The following is a 21,829-nucleotide window of genomic DNA, read 5'->3' as shown; positions in this document are numbered from 1 at the left end:
TGATTAACTGATTCAATGAGTGCCATTTGACATAAACTCAATTACATTTCTGTCAATCAAAATGATTAGGAAGACAGGGAACATCTAAAAAAATAACAGTTGCTAACATTTAATGAACACATGGTCTGTGCTAAGCACTTACTTGCATGGTTAATACTCACAAGAACTCTTAAAGGCCATCCGTGTCAGTGTATTTGGAATATTCCACAATAAATACGTGCTTCAATTTACTTAATCTTTTCCACTACTGATAAACATTTAAGTATTTTCCAGATTTCATTTTTACAAACTAGATTGTTATAAACATCCTTGTTCAGTTCTGCAGGAGTTATTCTGGGATAGATATTGATAAAGGGAGTTGCTGCCTCATAGGACGTATAGTTTTAAACACTTCTGTACATATGGAAAATCACATTCTTCACCACATCACTGTCTAGGTTTTCCTCAGTTATGTTTAATATTTTCACACAAATTTTTTTTGTCCAAACCTGTGCATAAATTTCCACCTCATCATTTTTCCTAGAAATATGGTGACTTAGAAGTTTGGAGAAATCCCTCTTAAAGTAGTATACTTTAAATGTTAGATAAAGTATTGTAAACAAACAAAACCAAAAACCTCTCAATGCATGGCTGAATTGGAAAGCAAATCAGAGAATTCTACAGAGACCAGAAAAAAAAAGAAAATGTGAACCCACAGAATAAGTGAGATTGTGTCTTCTTGGTTTCTTTTATCAGTTGTAGGTGGTCTCTAGCTAGGGTTTAATGGATCACATGTTCAGGGAAAAGGCAAAAGAAAAAAAAAAGAGAGAGAGAGAGTGAGACCCTCTATCAGTCAGAAACCACTAAAGGACTACCTCCTTTTGTGATAACTAGAAAAAAAATCTGGCCTGGCAAAGTGCTATGATAGGCTGTTTTCCTGTTTCGGCCTTGACTCTGGGTGGAGCAAGTAAGAAAAGATACTCACATTTAAAAATTAGTAAGTTTCCACAGATGTTAAAAGAATAATAACACAGCAAACAACACTAGATGCTTAGATAATTTAGATGAAATGGGCCAATTCTTCAAAAATCACCAACTGCCATAACTTGCTCAAGATAAAATAGATAATTGAATTCATAGTTAAAAACCTTCCAAAAAAGGGAAATCTTCAAAACCAGATGGTTTCACTGGTGGTTTCTTCCGAACATTAAAGAAGAAGTAATGCCAAATTGATAATTTCTTCCATAAAATAAAGAAAAAGGAATATATTCCAACCCTTTTTATGCTACCAGCTTTACCTTAATACCAAAAGTAGACAAAGATAGTACAGAGGAAGAAAATCATGGACTAATATCCTTCAGGAACACAGTATTAGAAAATTGAATCTAGCAATAGGTGGAAAGAATAAAACACCACACCCAAGTGAGGCTTATTCCAGGAATGCAAGGCGGGTTCAATACTTAAATATCAATATAATTCACCATGTTAACAATCTAAAGAAGAAAAACCATACAGTCATATAAATTAATACAGAAAAAAACATTTAACAAATTTCAACATCTATTTATGATTAAAAACTCTCAGTACACTAAGAACAGAAAACAGGTAAGAGATGCAGAAGGAATGCTATAAAGAAAGAAAGAAAAGTGTTAAACATATGGATAAATTTGAATAATCATTGGCTAAAACAGTGTCTAATTTGTGGAAATAATAATTCAAGATGGCAATAAATATATAACAACAGTTCTATGTAAATCAGAGGAGAGGTGATATTATAATGAAAACATATCAAGTTTTTTGTATTATTCAGATGTTGGCAAATATAGATTTTTTAAGGTTAAATTATGCATGTTAACATTTATGGAGCAGTCATCAAAAGAATAGCAACAGAGTATATGATTCTTATACTGGTGCAGGAGAGCAAGGACGTAAGGAGAAAAACAATCTCAAGAAGAATCTTAAGGAAGGTGAGACAGGTAGTGATAATAATAGATAACAAAACAACAACAATCATAAAATAACTTTTATAAAAAGCACAAATAGGGCTTCCCTGGTGGCGCAGTGGTTGAGAGTCCACCTGCCGATGCAGGGGACATGGTGTTCGTGCCCCGGTCCGGGAGGATCCCACATGCCGCGGAGCGGCTGGGCCCGTGAGCCATGGCCACTGAGCCTGCGCATCCGGCGTCTGTGCTGCGCAACAGGAGAGGCCACAACAGTGAGAGGCCCGCGTACCGCAAAAAAAAAAAAAAAAAAAAAAAAAGCACAAATAAAAAATGCAAAGTAAGATTAAGAATGTGTCTTAGTCAGTGGGCCAGGTTGTGTTGTGGCTATAAACCAATCCAGATATCTCACTGGGACAAGGTCACAACAACAAAGTAGGAGAAATGATAAAGCAATGCACTCTGCTGAAAGCTATTTTCAAACCCAGCTAAGACCCAATGGATATAAAATGCTGCTTTGGGTATAGCTACAGAGATGAGTTATAGGCATGATGCAGGCCCCATACTTACCCAGCAGGCATGTCTGACCCAGCAATGAGATGCTGCCAAAATCAACAGTCTCTTTAATCCACTCAACTAAGGATCGAGGTGAACATGCATCCAGAAAGATCTTTGCTTGTCTGTACCAAATGTTGATCTGGCCCAGAATGTTGCCCACCTATTTCCTTTAGCGACTGAGGCCAATACTGAGGTTGTGTGGATAATTTCCGTAACAGTCATGGTTTAGACAAGAACCAAGTTCCATACCTGCTAATGTCCTAGCACACAGGTGTGCATATATTTACTCATAAATTCTCACACTCCTTCTGTGAGCAAGGCTTCCCCGCAGCCTTGGAAGACCTTGCCCTTCCACAGGAGCCGTCTCAAGCCACTTCCCGGGAAGAGTTAAGGGTCTGTTTGTGTTTACAGCCATGGCTGCAGTCTACAAACCCGCTGGGCATCTGTGAGGTCCCATGAGGCTAGGAGGGTTCATTGTGAGAAACTTCAGGCTAGGGTGGCTGCAGGAAGAAAAGCACATTGTAAACATGGAAGTGGGACACTTTTTGTGGTGGTTGTTGTTTTAACATGTTCTTTGTTAGCATAGCTCCTTTTCATTCACTGTTATTTTTTACTTCTCTCTGTCCATTGTCAGCAGGGTCGCGGTGAGGGGTCCTGTCTATGAACTGCCTCTGATTAGAATTGGCTCAGCCGTGCTGTCTCTGTTGTGATTCCAAGTAAATGTGATCATTGATGGGAGGCCAATGGCTTAGAAATGGAGGGCCAGGAAAAACAATTACAAAAGAGACTTAGCAATGTAGGTTCATTTCCTTTGTGTGGCTCTGTGAGCACACAGGTGCCTCTGCTTTTCTCTGAATGTCCTGTGATACACATCATAGAAATGTGGACATTGCTTCTGTTTTGCTGTGACTTTCCACTTAGCTATTTCATTGGGTCCAGTACTCAGTCAGTTCAGCTGTTAAACACCCCAAGCTTCTACGCTGTCTTCCAAAGAAGTCGCTCTGCATACAAGGAGAGAGGGTAAAAGGTCATTGCCAGTTCAACTGCAAGAGAATACTAGAATTAGCTAGTTTTTTCTCTTGTTTTGTTTTTGATGTAACTCATATTTGTATATTCATTTTACAATTTGCAAAGCATTTTAAAATAGATTATTTCTTTTGCTTCTCTCAAAAACTTGATGAAGAGTATTCAAGAAATTGTTAATATTGATTTTCTCTAGGGAGTCAGGGAAATTACACTTATTTAAATAATTGCACTTATATAAATCATTTTATTTTTCCAGTGCACATACAGTATGTTTGTATTTAAAAAAGAGAAAGATTGAAGAAATATATAGAGAGAAATAATGACAAAAATGAGAAAAATGTAAGCATTGGTGAATCTGGCTAATGGCATTTGGAAATCTTTGTACTACTTTTGCAACTTTTCTGTAAGTTTGAAATGATATCAGAATAAGAAGTTACAATAATGGCATAAGAAGATAAGACATATAATTCTTGGGTAATGTTTAAAATGGGTAATTCCAATAAATTTGCTTGGAATTTCCCTAGGAATCCCAACAACAGATTGTAGGCTTTGCTTAAAATCGTAGATTTGAAATATAATAGAGTAAACTATTCAGGCTCGGAGAGAAGTTATTGTACATTTGAAGTACGGTGTGACTATGTAGTCAGTTCATAGCTTTCACTGAAATAGAAACCAAACTAAGGAATTTTGAATTTCCTTTGTATGCAGGTGTGCAATTACAGGGTGACTCTGCTTTTTTCTGAACATAGTATATTCCATACATTAGAAGGTGATAATTACCTTGTTAAATATCCATTCTCTTTTTTACATACCATGAAACTCATCAGTTTTAAGTGTATAATTCAACTACTTTACTAAATTTATAGAGTTGTTCAACCATCACCACAATCCAGTTTTTAAATGTTTCCATCACCCCAAAGGGATCCCTTGGGCCCATTTATAGTAAATCCCTGTACCACCCCCAGACACAGGTAAAAACACTCTCTGTCTTTATAGATTTGCCTGTTCTAGACATTTTATATAAATGGGATCATACAATATGTGGTCTTTCCCATCTGGCTTTTTTCACTTAGCAGAATGTTTTTGAGGTCCATCACCCCTGTTTCTTTTCTGGGAATTTTTCCTTGGCATAAGAGGTTACTTAGAGAATAAGTAAATGCCTTACTTTTACTCTGAGGAGTAAAGAAAGCAAGACACTAATACATACGAACAGGTCTGTCAACAGCTGTATCTGCATCGACAAGAACTCAGCCTGAGAAGTTTTTCTTGTCCAGAAGGTACGTTCTGGGAAAAAAACAGTTGGTTAACTGTCTACAGTATCTGCTAGAACCTAGGAGGTTGCCATTGATTAATTTCTGAATGACACAGCAGAGACCGAAAGATATACGATGACGGAGACTCAGGTACTACACAAAAGATGCAAAACCAACAGGGCATCTCATGTTGTCTAGAAATTATATTTATTAGACCTAAAAATAATTACATGCTCTCTTTCAAATGTGAGCATTTGTGGGCACAAATACATTAACGTTTTTCATCTCACAAACAGTAGAATGATGTAATAAAGGTGAAAATACTGCAGCATCTGGGATGTGACTCACATATCTAAAGACCACCAAGTACTTCTATTCCAAGAAAAGCAGTGACCCCCAAAAGACATAGGTTTTGTGATCATATCATCTAGTACCAAATGTAAGCTATAAGGAAATGGTAAGACACAATTTGGTTTTAAGAGAATATTAGTCTCAGGAAATATTGTATTTATTATAAATGTATGATGCAAAAATATATTAAGCATTTGTTATCATTTTATAGTAATTTCAAGCATCCAGGGTTACCAGAAAATGGAAAAAAAACACATTAGATTAAAAAGCTCAGTGGGTAATTTTTTCTTATCAGTTTAAACAGTTTGAAAATGAATTTGCAATATGCAAACACTTTTCCTTAAAAATGAAAACATCTTTCAATTACATGTTTTTATTTATATAATTTTTATTTTTCAGGAAATCCTCATTAAGCTGTGGGCCATGGTGGGACAATAGTCTTCTTGTCAAGCATTTGCTGCAACAGTGTCTGAGGAACTAAAGGTGACGTGGATGCCACGGTTCTCTTGAGGGTACCCTGCAGTGTCATCTCTTGGTCTTGCTTTAACCTACTTTTTCAGAATTCTCTTTCCTTTTCAAACGTCTCTGATTCAGTAATAAATGTCATATCTTCTATGAAAATTATGAGATTTTCATATCAGCTCCTTTATAGAGTTTTGCTTTGTTTTTTTGTTTACTTCATCTGCATTTCTTTTTCTAACTGAGTTGCCTAGGCTGTCACAGCATCACCCGCTGGTCAGTTTAAAGCCAGGCCTCTGATAATGTCATTATTCAGGTTGTTATGATTTTTTTAAAGTGAGGTATTTCACAATAAGTGTCCTGTACAGACAATTCTGTCACCTGAAAGCTCCATGTTTTTAGATTTCTGAATAAAAGCTGTTTTACCAAATCTAATTTTCATTAATTTGTTTTCTTGGGACACCCTAATTTAAAACAGAAAAAAACTCTAAACATTTCTACAGTATTTTCCTCAATGATCAAGGAATTGTATGATTTCAGGGATGGGCACATGCTAGTCAGCTTCTCACAGGTTAGATTCTGGGATGAAGATGAGAAAATGTAATAAATCAATATCTGAAGTTGCAAGTCCATGAGAATAACAAAGACATTTATGATCAGCCCAACTTCAAGCTTAACCACTGGGACATGACCATCTTCACTGGCTCCCTAAGTAATAAAATCCACACAGATGGAGCCGAGGAGCAGGCACCAGTGGTGGTCTTCTGCTCCACGCCTGTGACTGGTGCCCTAAGAGGTCCAAGACACCACATTGGATTGTTCTGTCATCACTATGAAATCCTGACTCGCTTCCACCAAGAAAGAGTCCATCAAAATAACACAAATATGACTGAAGCTGTAATTAATTGCTTCAGGGGAATGAGTGATCTAAGGGATCTTGGGGGTAGGCAAACTATCCCATTCCCTAAAGACATCACAGGGAAGGAGAAATAATGTTCTAAAAAGTCTAAAAATGAGACTAGAAATTTGAGACTTTGGAACTTCTAACATTGAATCTGAACTCTCCCATACAAATGGAGTGTCTGCACATGATTTGGGCCTTTATTTTCTTCTGAGACTCACCACCCATCTTGGAATGAGGCCCTAAAAGAGTGGGGCATAGCTCCTGGTCCCGGTCTTGCAATGTGGCTTAGAACCTTCCTTCCATCAAAAGTTGTGTAATTTTTAGTTTTAGAGTGTCCCTGCCTTACTTCCCTCCCTCCTCTGCCAGCCATGCCTCACATTTGAAATTCTTAGAGGATTATGCGGATGTGATGTACCACCATCTTCAACAACCATTACTAGCAGCATCACAATCATCATTATCAGGGTCATTGTTACTTAGAGGTGACAAGAAACAGTAATCACTGCAGAAGGACTTAGGCTTTGGAAGAGTAAACTTGAGAGCACCCTGAGTGAGCAGATGACATCCAAAGACAGCTGTCTCCACATGTGCTCTCCCGTGCACATTCCTCACCCATTTGATGGGTGAAACCCCCAGACAGACAAACTCCACACACAACACTTCTAGCCTGCTTTTCTACTGGAATGCAGTCGTTATGGCTAGCTAAAACATCAACCATCCTAAAGATTAAGTGACGAAATTATTTCCTTGAATTTCTCTGGGGTTGATAACATTGCAACTCATTCTGAATTGGAGGGTTATTAGCATTTGTTACGAATCAGTATGTGCATTAAGGGAGAGTAATTATGATATTTCACTTTGGGAAACAGCATAGTTTTCGTCAGCAAAACAGAAAAACTCTGACTTGAAAGAAATACAGGTTTTCTGCCTTCTTCATTAAGTACAAAGTGAAGTAATGTAGGCAAGTAGCATTTTAGCAGCAGTCTATTTAACTAGCAATCTTATCTTCAACAATATTTTATGTGAGGAGTATCAGGCTAGGAAATAATAATATAATAATGAATAATAATAATAGCTAACACTTATTGGCTATTTACTATGATTCAGGTCTTTCTTTTATGTATCAACTTTAATTAATTGGCCGTGGCTGCCTGAAGCATGGTGTTGAGATGGATTCCGAGACCATGTCTGGAATTAGTGAGAAAGAGTGTTGTGATTGATTAATAATGTCTGCTTTGGGCACAGGAGGGAAGAACGATGGCATATATCAACATATTCACAATCCATGGTTTAGTATTATCAATAAAGATAAAATGTGACAAAGCACACTGAGGGAGGCACAGAGTTGTGTGAAGTTCAGAGCAGATATTCAGGAAAAGCATTAATATGGATGGAGGTAGAATTTGACTTTAGCTTTGATAGAGGGTCAGACTGTGTTGGGTGACGTTGAGAGAAGAGAGAAGAACTTTTAAAGCAGAGGGAATAATTTGAACAAGTCATTGTGGCAAGAAGATGTAAGGAGTGTTAATGGACAGCCACTAGTTGGGCCCATCAGCTGCTTATAAGGAACAGTGGGAACTTAGCTGGGCAATAGTTTGGAAGAAAAGTAGAGAGGGATTCAATATTGACTGAAAATGATTAGGAATTGAGAGGTATTTAAGCTATTTTATTGGATGGTCAGATATGATGTGTATCTTAGACCTATTCTGAAAAGAGCCCATAAAATGGATCCAAGGGAGAGGGATTGGAGAACACCATTGCTAATGCAATTGCAGTAGTCTGGTTGAGACATACAGGGTCTGACTGGGGTGTAGAAAACGGCTGGAGTGACATCTGAAGGTAGATGTACAGCCTTGGTAACCAACTGGGCACCTGAGTGAGGACAGAGAAGCTTGTGTGTCATACATTTCTGTGACGTTTATTTAGCAGAAATAAGAACGCCAGAAAGTTTTATAATGATGAACTTTGTTTTCTTCACCTTGATATTAAGGTGTTGAAAGGAAATCCACATAAAAATATCTAACAGGCAGTTGGAAATTATATTTTGTGATCAGGAGACATACAAGGCCAAAATGATGGTTCAGGGAGAGGTCTGCCTGGAGATGATAGCTGAAGAACTGAGAATTCAGGGACTTGTCAAGGATAGGGCAAAGAGACAAGGAGGATAAAAATGGATCATGGCACCTGCCTCATTTAGGGAGCACAGGAATGGAGCTGAGTCAGCAAAGGTGACAGTCAAGGAGAAATTGAAGAGAATGACCAAGCCCAGAACCATTGTACACAATCCTATCTTGGATTTTCTTGCACTTTAGATCTTCAAATCATGTTCTTATCTATTCTATTAATTAATGCTCATGAGTTTTGTTTTATAACATGTTTATATATATTATGGAACATCCCCGGACAGTTCCTTAGTTTTGTGCTATTTTTGAATATGAACAGGTAAAATTTAAGTTGTCAAAAAAAAATTAAGTTTTCCTTGAGTCATTGTTTTCTCACATATCCCAAACATTGAAACATGAAGTGTTAAGTGTGAAAATGCAGTGTTATCATGCCAGGCTCTGTGTTGAATGTGCAGTCTCCATTCCCTTCTCTGCTCTCAACTTCCTCCAGATGTGGGTCCTCCTTTCTCGCTATGGACTTCACCACTGGGGCTCTTTCTCTGGGAGTCATATATAACTTCCATATATAAAAGCTGGAATCTGAAAATCTTGAAATAATTAAAAATTCTGAAGATCCTGTGTTAACTTTATTTTCTACACTCCCTATTTTTCCTTTTATCTTTCCTTTCTCCCTCTTTTCTCTTTCAAGAGAGGACATTCCTCAAATTCCTGAGAATTACATATTTATTGTTTATTAGCTGTTCTTTATAGAACTTTGTATATTTCTGTATTAGCCATGTATTACAATGGCTTGTTGGAAGAAGGTAAATACACAAACAGATTCTCATGCAATTAAATAGAAATGTCCACAGTGTAATTTCACAAAAGATAGAGGGTATTACAAACTAGGGCTACTCACATTTCTAAATCCTGGAATCAAGCTCTTTGGAAAAATATTACTAGAAAAGATCATAAGACTGGTAGAAAGTAGGTCCTGTAAAACACATCAAGGGAAGTAAAAAAGTGAATATACGGACAAAAATATCCATTTTCCCCTCTGCTTTATCATGTTTCATGATTTATTTCAAGCAAGAGCATTCATTGAAACAAACCATACTTTTTTCTTTTAGAGCAGTGTTTCTAAACCTTTTTTCTCTATTGCTCCCTAAATAGCCTTTTACACATTTTCCCCCAATCACCCCCCCAGTGAAATTATAATACCACAGACCATATACATGTTTATGTATTATATGTATAGTATATCTTTTATACATTTTGAGTAAGATTTTCTTACCCCTCTGAGGAACTAGTTTTTGATCCCTTGGAAATGATATTGACCTCTTGAGAATGTATGTTTTATATTGCAGGAAAATAGGAATGCCATATAAGCTGCTGAAAGATGGAAGGGCATAGGTATCAAGGTGGCTCACACTTAAAGGACAGTAAGTAATCAGAATAAAATGGGAGGATGTAGGTATGGCTTCCTGCAGATTCCCCTCTATATGTTCTTACTGAAGTAAATAAAAATAGTAAGTTACAAAATCTGAAGCAAGTCAGCCAAAGAAAACATCAAGAAAAAAAAATCCAGAAAACATATTTGATACAGTATTGGGAGATAAGCCCCTGAAAATTCTTAGAGTCCTCTTTTTGAAAGAGAAAAGAGAGAGAAAGGAAAGATAAAAGGAAAAATAGGGCGGGTAGAAAATAAAGTTAACACCAATTTTGTAAAGAATTGCTAATTTTGAAATAAATATTGTAAAGTACACCATCATAATATCTTTGGGGGGCTCCTAGTATCTTTTACACAAGTGTTTAATATGTCACTTGCTATATGTCATTGAAATTTTTATTTTATTTGTGTGTGAGTGTGTGTGTGTGTGTGTGTGTGTGTGTGTGTGTGTGTGTATTTGTTTGAGAGTTCTCTGATAGGAGGAAACACAGAATACTGTGGAGGCATGTTGAAGAAAAATGCAATTGGGGGTAGGCAAGGGCAAGGGGGTAGGTAGGGGGAATCAAGGATTTAGTTTCCAGATCAAAGGTCAAAGTAGGAGCTAAGTCTTAGGAAAAAAATTGAAAGGCCATTTCCAGATCTGGGTACAAAGGTCAGAACTAGGTCAGTAGCCAGAGTAACCTAAGACTGTGTCTCAGAGTCCCTAGGGAGAGGGACCAATCTTCTCTGGGACCAATTGACCTCAACCATCAAGAGAAGAGAGAGGCAAGATGTAGCAATGAGGCCTGATGAGAATCATAGTGTTTTGTATTTGGAAGGGTCCATGGAGATCATCTAGAAAGCTACAAAGGACTTATTATTCTGCTAGAGTAGCAGAGGTCCACTGAGGCCCAGGGAAGTATCAAAAGTCCCGACACTGTTTGGAGATGAGCTGGGGTTAACACCAAGTGCCCTGGGCCTCACTTCTGCACATTCTTCTTTATACAAGATAATGATTTTCCAGAGCGTCAGTTTTCCTTTTCAAGGTCCATTTCTTGGTTCTGCATGATATTATATGCTGGAATTCTCACAGGCAAAGACCTGAGATATCTCAGTGATATTCAACAAGTGAACTCAAAGCATTAAGGAAGATAGGAAAGATTCTATAATGTTCTAGAAAGGTGAGACAATAAAAATCTGTATGACTTTGTCTAAAAATTTGTGTGATTAAAGCTTTCTAAGGTCACCAAAGCGTTCTTTAGGATGAAAGTCTTTAATTTCTGGCCTGGTGGCTTTTGTATACTAACTATTTTTTCCTTTCTCCAATTTTCAGTCATGATTCTTTTTATTTCAAATGTATGTATTCTTTTTCCCCTTGGAGAAATCTTTGTGCAGAGTAACTTTTAGGAGTGCATACATACCTCCCTATGCATTTCAGAATGAGAAAGGTACTACAGCCACTAGCTGAATATTCAACAGCACTTTTTGGGCTTATGATGTGGGATGGAAAGAAACAGCAATTAAACCTCTCTTCTTTCCACAAGCCACATGCAGACTGGCTCCAAGTGAAAGGTCTTCACACAGGCCAGTTTCTGTACTATGGATTTACCCACTTTCCAACAAGCCCTGAGAGGTATTTTAATCTCAGCCTCTGGTAGCTGAGGCCATCCCTTAAGCACAAGTGTGCCACTGTGCCAATCATGGAGTGGCTTTATTTGATGAGGACCACAGCTCTCTGGCAGATAGGCTCTGTTTTCATTTCCCAAACATCCTGGAGGTGAAGGAAGATTTTCTGACTGTGGTCAAGAAAGTCCCAATTATGAATGATTCCCTAACCAAGTGTTGAAACACTGCACTGTGTAATTAAAATGCAAAACACACACAAACTGGCAACCATAGAGAAATTATTTTTCAGGAATTTTCCTTGAAAGTTTGGTTTTTCACTTCCTTCAAGTGTCTTCCCTCTACATCTACCTTGATTTCCTTTACTCTTCCATAAATAAAATAATCTCTTCTCATTTCTTTTATTGGTATTGTCTCTCAAGAAACATGGATATGATTTATTAGTAAAATATATTTTAGTCATTTGCTTTTCTTCCCATGTACCTCAAACCCTGTCCTCATTCTACGTTTCTGCTTCTGTAACAAGCAACTCTGTGCTACTAGGAAAATGAATGAAAAGAAAACTCAAGAGAAAGCAATTATTTCATTTAATCTAGTAAAATTTTGCTGTGGGTATTATAATGCTCTGTTATTGGGTGCATACGGGTTTAGAATACTTCCTTGGTGAATTGAATCAGTTAGCATTATGTGGTGACCCTTTGTATTCCTAATAATGCTTTGTGTTTAAAGTATATGTTGTCTGATAATAACATATCTGCAACAATTTACTTTTACTTGGTAGTATTTGCTTGTTATATTTTGTTCCATTTTTATTTTTTCAATCTTACAATGTTTTTCTTTTTTACTTTCCATATAGCTGAATTGGAGGGGGGCAGGACAGGAGACTAATGTGGGCCAAGATCAGTAGAGAGGGGACTGAGACAAGGGAAAGGAAGGACAAAGATGCATTTAACAAAAAGCATCTATAGTTTACTAACTATGCAAATGTATCTATGCATCTGTGTGTGTACATATATATATATATATATATATATGTATGTGTGTGTGTGTATATATATATAAAGAATACTAAAAGAAGAAAGAGAAAGGAAAACTTCCAACTGCTAAAGTTCTTACAAAGTCAAAGAGCTGTCATCAAGCCAGGTGAAAATAGTTTTAACGTGTGTTACAGGGAAAAGAATACTTTCAGAATATATGAAGAATGTATATGAATTGATAAAAAAAAACACATCAGAAAAAAAGGGGCAAAAGATATGAATAGGCAATTCATAGAAGAAAAAATGGAAATGACCAGTAAATTATTATTATTATTTTTTGTGACATTTTATATTTTGTTCTTCTGTATTTTTTTTAACATCTTTATTGGAGTGTAATGGCTTTATAATGGTGTGTTAGTTTCTGCATTATGACAAAGTGAATCAGCTGTACATGTACATATATCCCCATATCTCATCTCTCTTTTGTCTCCCTCCCACCCTCCCTATCCCACCCCTCTAGGTGGTCACAAAGCACTGAGCTGATCTCCCTGTGCTATACAGCTGCTTCCCACTAGCTATCTATTTTACATTTGGTAGTATGTATAAGTCCATGCCACTCTCTCACTTCGTCCCAGCTTAACCTTCCCCCTCCCCGTGTCCTCAAGTCCATTCTCTATGTCTGCATATTTATTCCTGTCCTGCCCCTAGGTTCTTCATAACCATATTTTCTTTTTTTAGATTCCATATATATGTGTTAGCATATGGTATTTGTTTTTCTCTTTCTGACTTACTTCACTCTGTATGACAAACTCTAGGTCCATCCATCTCACTACAAATAACTCAATTTCGTTTCTTTTTATGGCTGAGTAATATTCCACTGTATATATGTGTCACTTCTTCTTTATCCATTCATCTGCTGATGGACACAGGTTGCTTCCACGTCTTGGCTATTGAAAATAGAGCTGCAATAAACATTGCGGTACATGACTCTTTTTGAATTATGGTTTTTTCAGGGCATATGCCCAGTAGTGGGATTGCTTGGTCATATGGTAGTTCTATTTTTAGGTTTCTAAGGAACCTCCATACGGTTCTCCATAATGGTTGTATCAATTTACATTCCCGCCAACAGTGCAAGAGGGTGCCTTTTTCTCCACACCCTCTCCAGCATTTATTGTTTGTAGATTTTTTGATGATGGCCATTCTGACTGGTGTGAGCTGATACTTCATTGTAGTTTTGATTTGCATTTCTCTAATGATTAGTGATGTTGAGCATCCTTTCATGTGTTTGTTTGCAATCTGTATATCTTCTTTGGAGAAATGTCTATTTAGGTCTTCTACCCATTTTTGGATTGGGTTCTTTGCTTTTTGATATTGAGATGCATGAGCTGCTTGTAAATTTTGGAGATTAATCCTTTGTCAGTTGCTTCATTTGCAAATAATTTCTCCCATTCTGAGGGTTGTCTTTTCGTCTTGTTTATGGTTTCCTTTGTTGTGCAAAAACTTTTAAGTTTCATTAGGTCCCATTTATTTATTTTTGTTTTTATTTCCATTTCTCTAGGAGGTGGGTTAAAAAGGATCCTGCTATGATTTATGTCATAGAGTGTTCTGCCTATGTTTTCCTCTAAGAGTTTTATAGTGTCTGCCCTTACATTTAGGTCTTTAACACATTTTGAGTTTATGTTGTGTATGATGTTAGGGAGTGTTCTAATTTCATTATTTTATATGTAGCTGTCCAGTTTTCCCAGCACTATTTATTGAAGGGTCTGTCTTTTCTCCATTGTTTATTCTTGCCTCCTTTATCAAAAATAAGGTGACCATATGTGTGTGGGTTTATCTCTGGGCTTTCTGTGCTGTTCAATTGACCTATATTTCTGTTTTTGCGTCAGTACCATACTGTTTTGATTACTGTAACTTTGTAGTATACTCTGAAGTCTGGGAACCTGATTCCTTCAGCTCCATTTTTCTTTCTCATGATTGTTTTGGCTATTTGGGGTCTTTTGTGTTTCCACACAAATTGTGAAATTTTTTCTTCTAGCTCTGTGAAAAATGCCATAGGTAGTTTGATAGGGATTACATTGAATCTGTAGATTGCTATGGGTAGCATAGTCATTTTCACAATGTTGATTTTTCCAATCCAAGAAAATAGAGTATCTCTTCATCTGTTTGTATCATCTTTCATTTCTTTCATCAGTGTCTTATAGTTTTCTGCACACAGGTCTTTTGTTTACTTAGGTAGGATTATTCCTAGGTATTTTATTCTTTAGGTATTTTATTCTTTTTGTTGCAATGGTAAATAGGAGTGTTTCCTTAATTTCTCTTTCAGATTTTTCATCATTAGTGTATAAGAATGCAAGAGATTTCTGAGCATTAATTTTGTATCCTGCTACTTTACCAAATTCATTGATTAACTTTAGTAGTGTTCTGGTGACATCTTTAGGATTCTCTATGTGTAGTATCAGGTCATCTGTAAACAGTGACAGGTTTACTTCTTTTCCAAATTGGATTCCTTTTATTTCTTTTTCTTCTCTGTTTTCTGTGGCTAAAACTTCCAAAACTATGTTGAGTAATAGTGGTGAGAGTAGGCAACCTTGTCTTGTTCCCGATCTCAGTGGAAATGGTTTCAGTTTTTCACCATTGAGAATGATGTTGGCTGTGGGTTTGTCATATATAGCCTTTTTATGTTGACGTAAGTTCCATCTGTGCCTACTTTCTGGAGGGTTTTTATCATAAATGGGTGTGGAATTTTGTCGAAAGCTTTTTCTGCATCTATTGAGATGATCATATGGTTTTTATCCTTCAGTTTGTTAATATGGTATAACAATGATTGATTTGCCTATACTGAAAATTCCTTGTATTCCTGGGATAAACTCCACTTGATCATGGTGTTTGATCCTTTTAATGTGTTGTTGGATTCTGTTTGCTAGTATTTTGTTGAGGATTTTTGCATCTGTGTTCAGCAGTGATATTGGCCTGTAGTTTTCTTTCTTTGTGACACATTTTCCTGGTTTTGGTATCAGGGTGATTGTGGTCTTGTAGAAAGAGTTTGGGAGTGTTCCTCCCTCTGCTATATTTTGGAAGAATTTGAGAAGGATAGGTGTTATCTCTTCTCTAAATGCTTGATAGAATTCACCTGTGAAGCCATCTGGTCCTGGGATTTTGTTTGTTGGAAGATTTTTAATCACAGTTTGAATTTCAGTGCTTGTGATTGGTCTATTTATATTTTCTATTTCTTTCTGGTTCAGTCTCAGAATGTTGTGCTTTTCTAAGAATTTGTCCATTTCTTCCAGGTTGTCCATTTTATTGGCATACCGCTGCTTTTAGTAATCTCTTATGATCTTTTTAATTTCTGTAGTGTCAGATGTTAATTCTCGTTTTTCATTTCTAATTCTATTGATTTGAGTCTTCTCCCTTTTTTTTCTTGATGAGTCTGGCTAATGCTTTATCAATTTTGTTTATCTTCTCAAAGAACCAGCTTTAGTTTTATTGATATTTGCTATCGTTTCCTTCATTTCTTTTTCATTTATTTCTGATCTAATCTTTATGATTTCTTTCCTTCTGCTAACTTTGGGGTTTTTTTGTCTTTCTTTCTCTAACGGCTTTAGGTGTAAGATTAGGTTGTTTATTTGAGATGTTTCTTGAAGTAGGATTGTATTGCTATAAACTTCCCTCTTAGAACTGCTTTTGCTGCATCCCATATTTTTTGGGTCTTGGTGTTTTCATTGTCTTATTTTTCTAGTTATTTTTTGATTTCTTCAGTGACCTCTTGGTTATTTAGTAGTGTATTGTTTAGCCTCCATGTGTTTGTAGTTTTTTCGGATTTTTTTCCTGTAACTGATATCTAGTCTCATAGCTTTGTGGTTGGTAAAAAATACTCGATACGATTTCAATTTTCTTAAATTTATCACGGCTTGATTTGTGACCCAGGATATGATCTATCTTGGAGAATGTTCCATGAGCACTTGAGAAGAAAGTGTATTCTTTTGTTTTTTGATGGAATGCCCTATAAATATCAATTAAGTCCAATTTTTAAAATGTATCATTTAAAGCTTGTGTTTCCTGATTTATTTTCATTATGGACAATCTGTCCATTGGTGAAAGTGGGGTGTTAAAGTCTCCTACTATGACTGTGTTACTGTCTTTTTCCCCTTTTATGGCTGTTTGCATTTTCCTTATGTATTAAAGTGCTCCTATGTTGGGTGCATAAATATTTATAATTGTTATTTCTTGTTCTTTGATTGATCCCTTGATCATTATGTAGTATCCTTCTTTGTCTCTTGTAATGGTCTTTATTTTAAAGCCTATTTTGTCTCATATGAGAATTGCTACTCCATTTTGATTTCCATTTGCATGGAATATCTTTTTCCATCCCCTCACTGTCATTCTGTATGTGTCCCTAGGTCTGAAGTGCGTGTCTTGTAGACAGCATATATACGGGTCGTGTTTTTGTATCCATTCAGCCAGTCTATGCCTTTTGGTTGTAGCATTTAATCCATTTACATTTAAGGTAGTTATTGATATGTATGTTCCTATTACCATTTTCTTAATTGTTTGGATTTGGTATTGTAGGTCTTTCCCTTCTCTTGTGTTTCCTGCCTAGAGAAGTTCCTTTACTATTTGTTGTAAAGCTAGTTTGGTGTTGCTGAATTCTCTTAGCTTTTGCTTGTCTGTAAAGATTTTAATTTCTCCATTGATTCTGAATAAGATCCTTGCCAGGTAGAGTAATCTTGGTTGTAGGTTTTTCCCTTTCATCACTTTTAATACGTCCTGCCACTGCCTTCTGGCTTGCAGAGTTTCTACTGAATGATCAGCTGTTAACCTTATGGGGATTCTCTTGTGTGCTATTTGTTGTTTTTCCCTTGCTGCTTTTAATACTTTTTCTTTGTATTTAACTTTTGATAGTTTGATTAATATGTGTCTTGGTGTGTTTTTCATTGGATTTATCCTGTATGGGTCTCTCTGCGCTACCTGGACTTTATTAACTATTTCCTTTCCCATATTAGGGAAGTTTTCAACTATAATCTCTTCAAATATTTTCCCAGTCTCTTTGTCTTTCTCTTCTTCTTCTGGGAACACTATAATTCAAATGTTGCTACATTTAATGTTGTCCCAGAGGTCTCTGAGACTGTCCTCAATTCTTTTCATTCTTTTTTCTTTATTCTTCTCTGCAGTAGTTATTTCCACATTTTATCTTTCATGTCACTTATCTGTTCTTCTGCCTCAATTATTCTGCTCTTGATTCCTTCTAGAGAATGTTTAATTTCATTTAATGTGTTGTTCATCATTGTTCATTTGCTCTTTAGTTCTTCTAGGTCCTTGTTAAACTTTTATTGTGTTTTCTCCATTCTATTTCCAAGATTTTGGATCACGTTTACTATCATTACTCTGAATTTTTCTTCAGGTAGACTGTCTATTTCCTCTTCATTTGTTTGGTCTGGTGGGTTTTTACCTTTCTCCTTCATCTGTTATGTGTCTCTCTGTCTTCTCATTTTGCCTAAGTTACTGTCTTTGGGGTCTCCTTTTCACAGGCTGTAGGTTGTTTTTCGTGTCTGCCCCCAGTGACTAAGTTTGTTTCAGTGGATTGTGTAGGCTTCCTGGTGGAGGGGACTAGTGCCTGTGTTCTGGTGGATGAGGCTGGATCTTGTCTTTCTGGTGGGCAGGACCATGTGCGGTGGTGTGTTTTGGGATGTCTGTGATCTTATTATTATTTTAGGCAGCCTCTCTGCTAATGGGTGCAGTTGCGTTCCTGTCTTGCTAGTTGTTTGCCATGAGGTGTCCGGTACTAGAGCTTTCTGGTCATTGAGTGGAGCTGTGTCTTAGCACTGAGATGGAGATCTCTGGGAGAGCTTTCACTCTTTGATATTACATTGTGTTGGGAGGTCTCTGGTGTACCAGTGTCCTGAACTTGGCTCTCTCATCTCAGAGGCACAGACCTGACACCTGACTGGAGCACCAAACCCTGTCAGCCACACGGCTCAGAAGAAAAGGGAGAAAAATCGAAAGAAAGAAAGAAAAAAAAACTAAAATAAAGTTATTAAAATAGAAAGTAATTATTAAAAATAAAAAAAATTAAAGTAATTAAAAAAGAAAAAAAAGAGAAAGAAAGAAGAGAGCAACCAAACCAAAACCAAATCCACCAATGAAAACCAGCACTAAAAAGTATACTAAAAAAAAAAAAAAAAAAAAAAAATGGACTGACAGAACCCTAGGGCAAATAAAAGCAAAGCTATATAGACAAATTCACACTTAGAAGCATACACATACACACTCACAAAAGGATAGGAGGAAAAGAATATATATATATATATATATATATATATATATATATATATATATATATATATATATATATATATATATATATATATATATATATATATTGTTGCTCCTAAAGTACACCACCTCAATTTTGGGATGATTCCTTGTCTCTTCAGGTATTCCACAGATGCAGGGTCCATCAAGTTGATTGTGGAGATTTAACCTGCTGCTCCTGAGGTTGCTGGGAGAGATTTCCCTTTCTCTTTGTTCGCACAGCTCCTGGGGTTCACCTTTGGATTTGGCCCCGCCTCTGCGTATAGGTCACCTGAGTGCGTCTGTTCCCGCCCAGACAGGACGGGGTTAATGTAACATCTGATTAGGGGGCTGTGGCTCACTCAGGCTGGGGGGAAGGGAGGGGCACGGATGTGAGGCGAGCCTGCGGTGCCAGAGGCCGGTGTGACGTTGCACCAGGCTGAGACGCACCGTGCGTTCTCCCGGGGAAGTTGTCCCTGGATCATGGGACCCTGGCAGTGGCGGGCTGCACAGGCTCCCGGGAGGGGAGGTGTGGATAGTGCCCTGTGCTCGCACACAGGCTTCTTGGTGGTGGCAGCAGCAGCCTTAGTGTCTCATGCCCGTCTCTGGGGTCCGTGCTGATAGCCGTGTCTCACGCCCGTCTCTGGAGCTCGTTTAGGCAGTACTCTGAATCCCCTCTCCTCGCACACCCTGAAACAATGTTCTCCTGACTCTTAGGCATGTCCAGACTTTTTCCTGGACTCCCTCCCGGCCAGCTGTGGCGCACTAGCCTCCTTCAGGCTGTGTTCACGCAGCCAACCCCAGTCCTCTCCCTGCGATCTAATCTCCGAAGCCCAAGCCTCAGCTCCCAGCCTCCGTCCGCCCCGGCGGGTGAGCAGACAAGCCTTTCGGGCTGGTGAGTGCTGGTTGGCACCGATCCTCTGTGCGGGAATCTCTCTGCTTTGCCCTCCGCACCCCTGTTGCTGCACTCTCCTCTGTGGCTCTGAAGTTTACCCCTGCCACCCCTCTTCTCCACCAGTGAAGGGGCTTCCTAGTGTGTGGAAACCTTTCCTCCTTCACAGCTCCTCCCCTAAAGTCCTGTCCTTATTCTTTTGTCTCTGTTTTTTCTTTTTTCTTTTGCCCTACCCAGGTACATGGGGAGTTTCTTGCCTTTTGGGAAGTCTGGGGTCTTCTGCCAGCATTCAGTAGGTGTTCTGTAGGAGTTGTTCCACAGGTAGAAGTATTTCTGATGTATTTGTGGCAAGGAAGGTGATCTCCACATCTTACTCTTCCACCATCTTGAAGGTCTCTCTCTCCCAGTAAATTATTTTTCAATGCACAACCACACTAGTAATCAAAAAATGCAAGTTAAAATGAGTTTTTATTTTTCACTTATTAGATTAGAAAATATTTTAAAATTAGATGATATTATCTATTGATGAGGGCATGGGGAAAGGTAACTCTTCCTTTAAAGGAAATCTCTGGTCAAGAGTCAGTGTTGTACTACCTTTTTATAAGGCACTTTGCCAAGCCATTTAAAATTGCACTTATCATTTGAACCAGCTATCCCACTTCTTGGTATTGACCCAAGAGAAACACAGCCACATGTGTGCAAGGGGGCATGTACAAGATTGTTCCTTGTAGTATTTTATTAAATAGTTTTCTTTCTTTCTTTCTTTCTTTTTTTTTTTTTTTTTAAAGAAAAGCAACCTTGAATTTCCACTAACGGGGTTACAATTTCATAATGCATCCTATGGAATACTATGCAACAATTTTTAAAATGCAAGAAATCCATATTTACACTTATAGAAATACTTAAAGATTTCTTGCCAGTTAAAAACATTCAAAAGGGCTTCCCTGGTGGCGCAGTGGTTGAGAGTCCGCCTGCCGATGCAGGGGACGTGGGTTTGTGCCCCGGTCCGGGAGGATCCCACATGCCGCGGAGCTGCTGGGCCCGTGAGCCATGGCCACTGTGCCTGTGCGTCCAGAGCCTGTGCTCCGCAACGGGAGAGGCCACAGCAGTGAGAGGCCCGTGTACCGCAAAAAAAAAAAAAAAAAAAAAAAAAACATTCAAAGAAGTGAAGAATTATTCTATTTGTGTAAAAAATACTGACTTTACACAAAAATATTTGTATAATTTCATATGTCAATAGAAAAAGGGTTGAGTGGATACACACTAAATTCATGGCAGACATTATACATAGTAAAAGAACTGGGACTGGAGGTAATGGTTTAGAGTGACTTTACTTGTATCTATATTATTTCAATTTCTTACAATCAGAAATGAATTCATATTTTACTATGTAATTAAAATATTTTTTAAAAAGAGATGACCCTATATTTGACTAGTGGCTGAATATTTAGTATGATTTTTTAGTATGATTTGATTTTCACTGTTTAGATAGATTGGATCATATCAATAGTTTTTAATGAAATCATGAAATTCTCTAAATTTAAAAGACAGGCCAACACATAGCAAAATCTATTGGTTGACCACTGCGACAAGAAAACTTAAAAAACTTCAGCTTTTAAGGAGAAACTTTATGTCTACAGTGAAATGAACAACTGAGAGCTATGAGCCAATCTCTTTTCTTTGCCATGGGGAACATTGATACCCCTTTTAGTTAAAATCGTGAGGGATTCTCAGTAGACAGTACTGACAGACAGAAGGTGGTTGGAACTGTCTGGAACAGGTCTTGCTCCTCATTTCATTAGGTATATATTACCCTCTCAGCTTGAAGAGATCTCTTGCTTTTGAGTATCCCATGTACCTGTCTAGGTATCGCAAGCCTGGGAGGCATCGAATAAATAGTATGATCCTATAAAATGTGTCAATATCTTCAGGATTATAAAGATGGTGAGGGCCTCAAACCCTACAAACTGTGATGATTGAACCTTGCTTAAAATAATATAAGGCTTTAAAAAATTAAACTCTGAGCTGCCATGGACTGTAGTCTAATC

This window comes from Pseudorca crassidens, chromosome 7, assembly GCF_039906515.1.
Source record: "Pseudorca crassidens isolate mPseCra1 chromosome 7, mPseCra1.hap1, whole genome shotgun sequence".
Classification (NCBI taxonomy): Eukaryota; Metazoa; Chordata; class Mammalia; order Artiodactyla; family Delphinidae; genus Pseudorca; species Pseudorca crassidens.
This window is presented reverse-complemented; position numbering follows the sequence as displayed.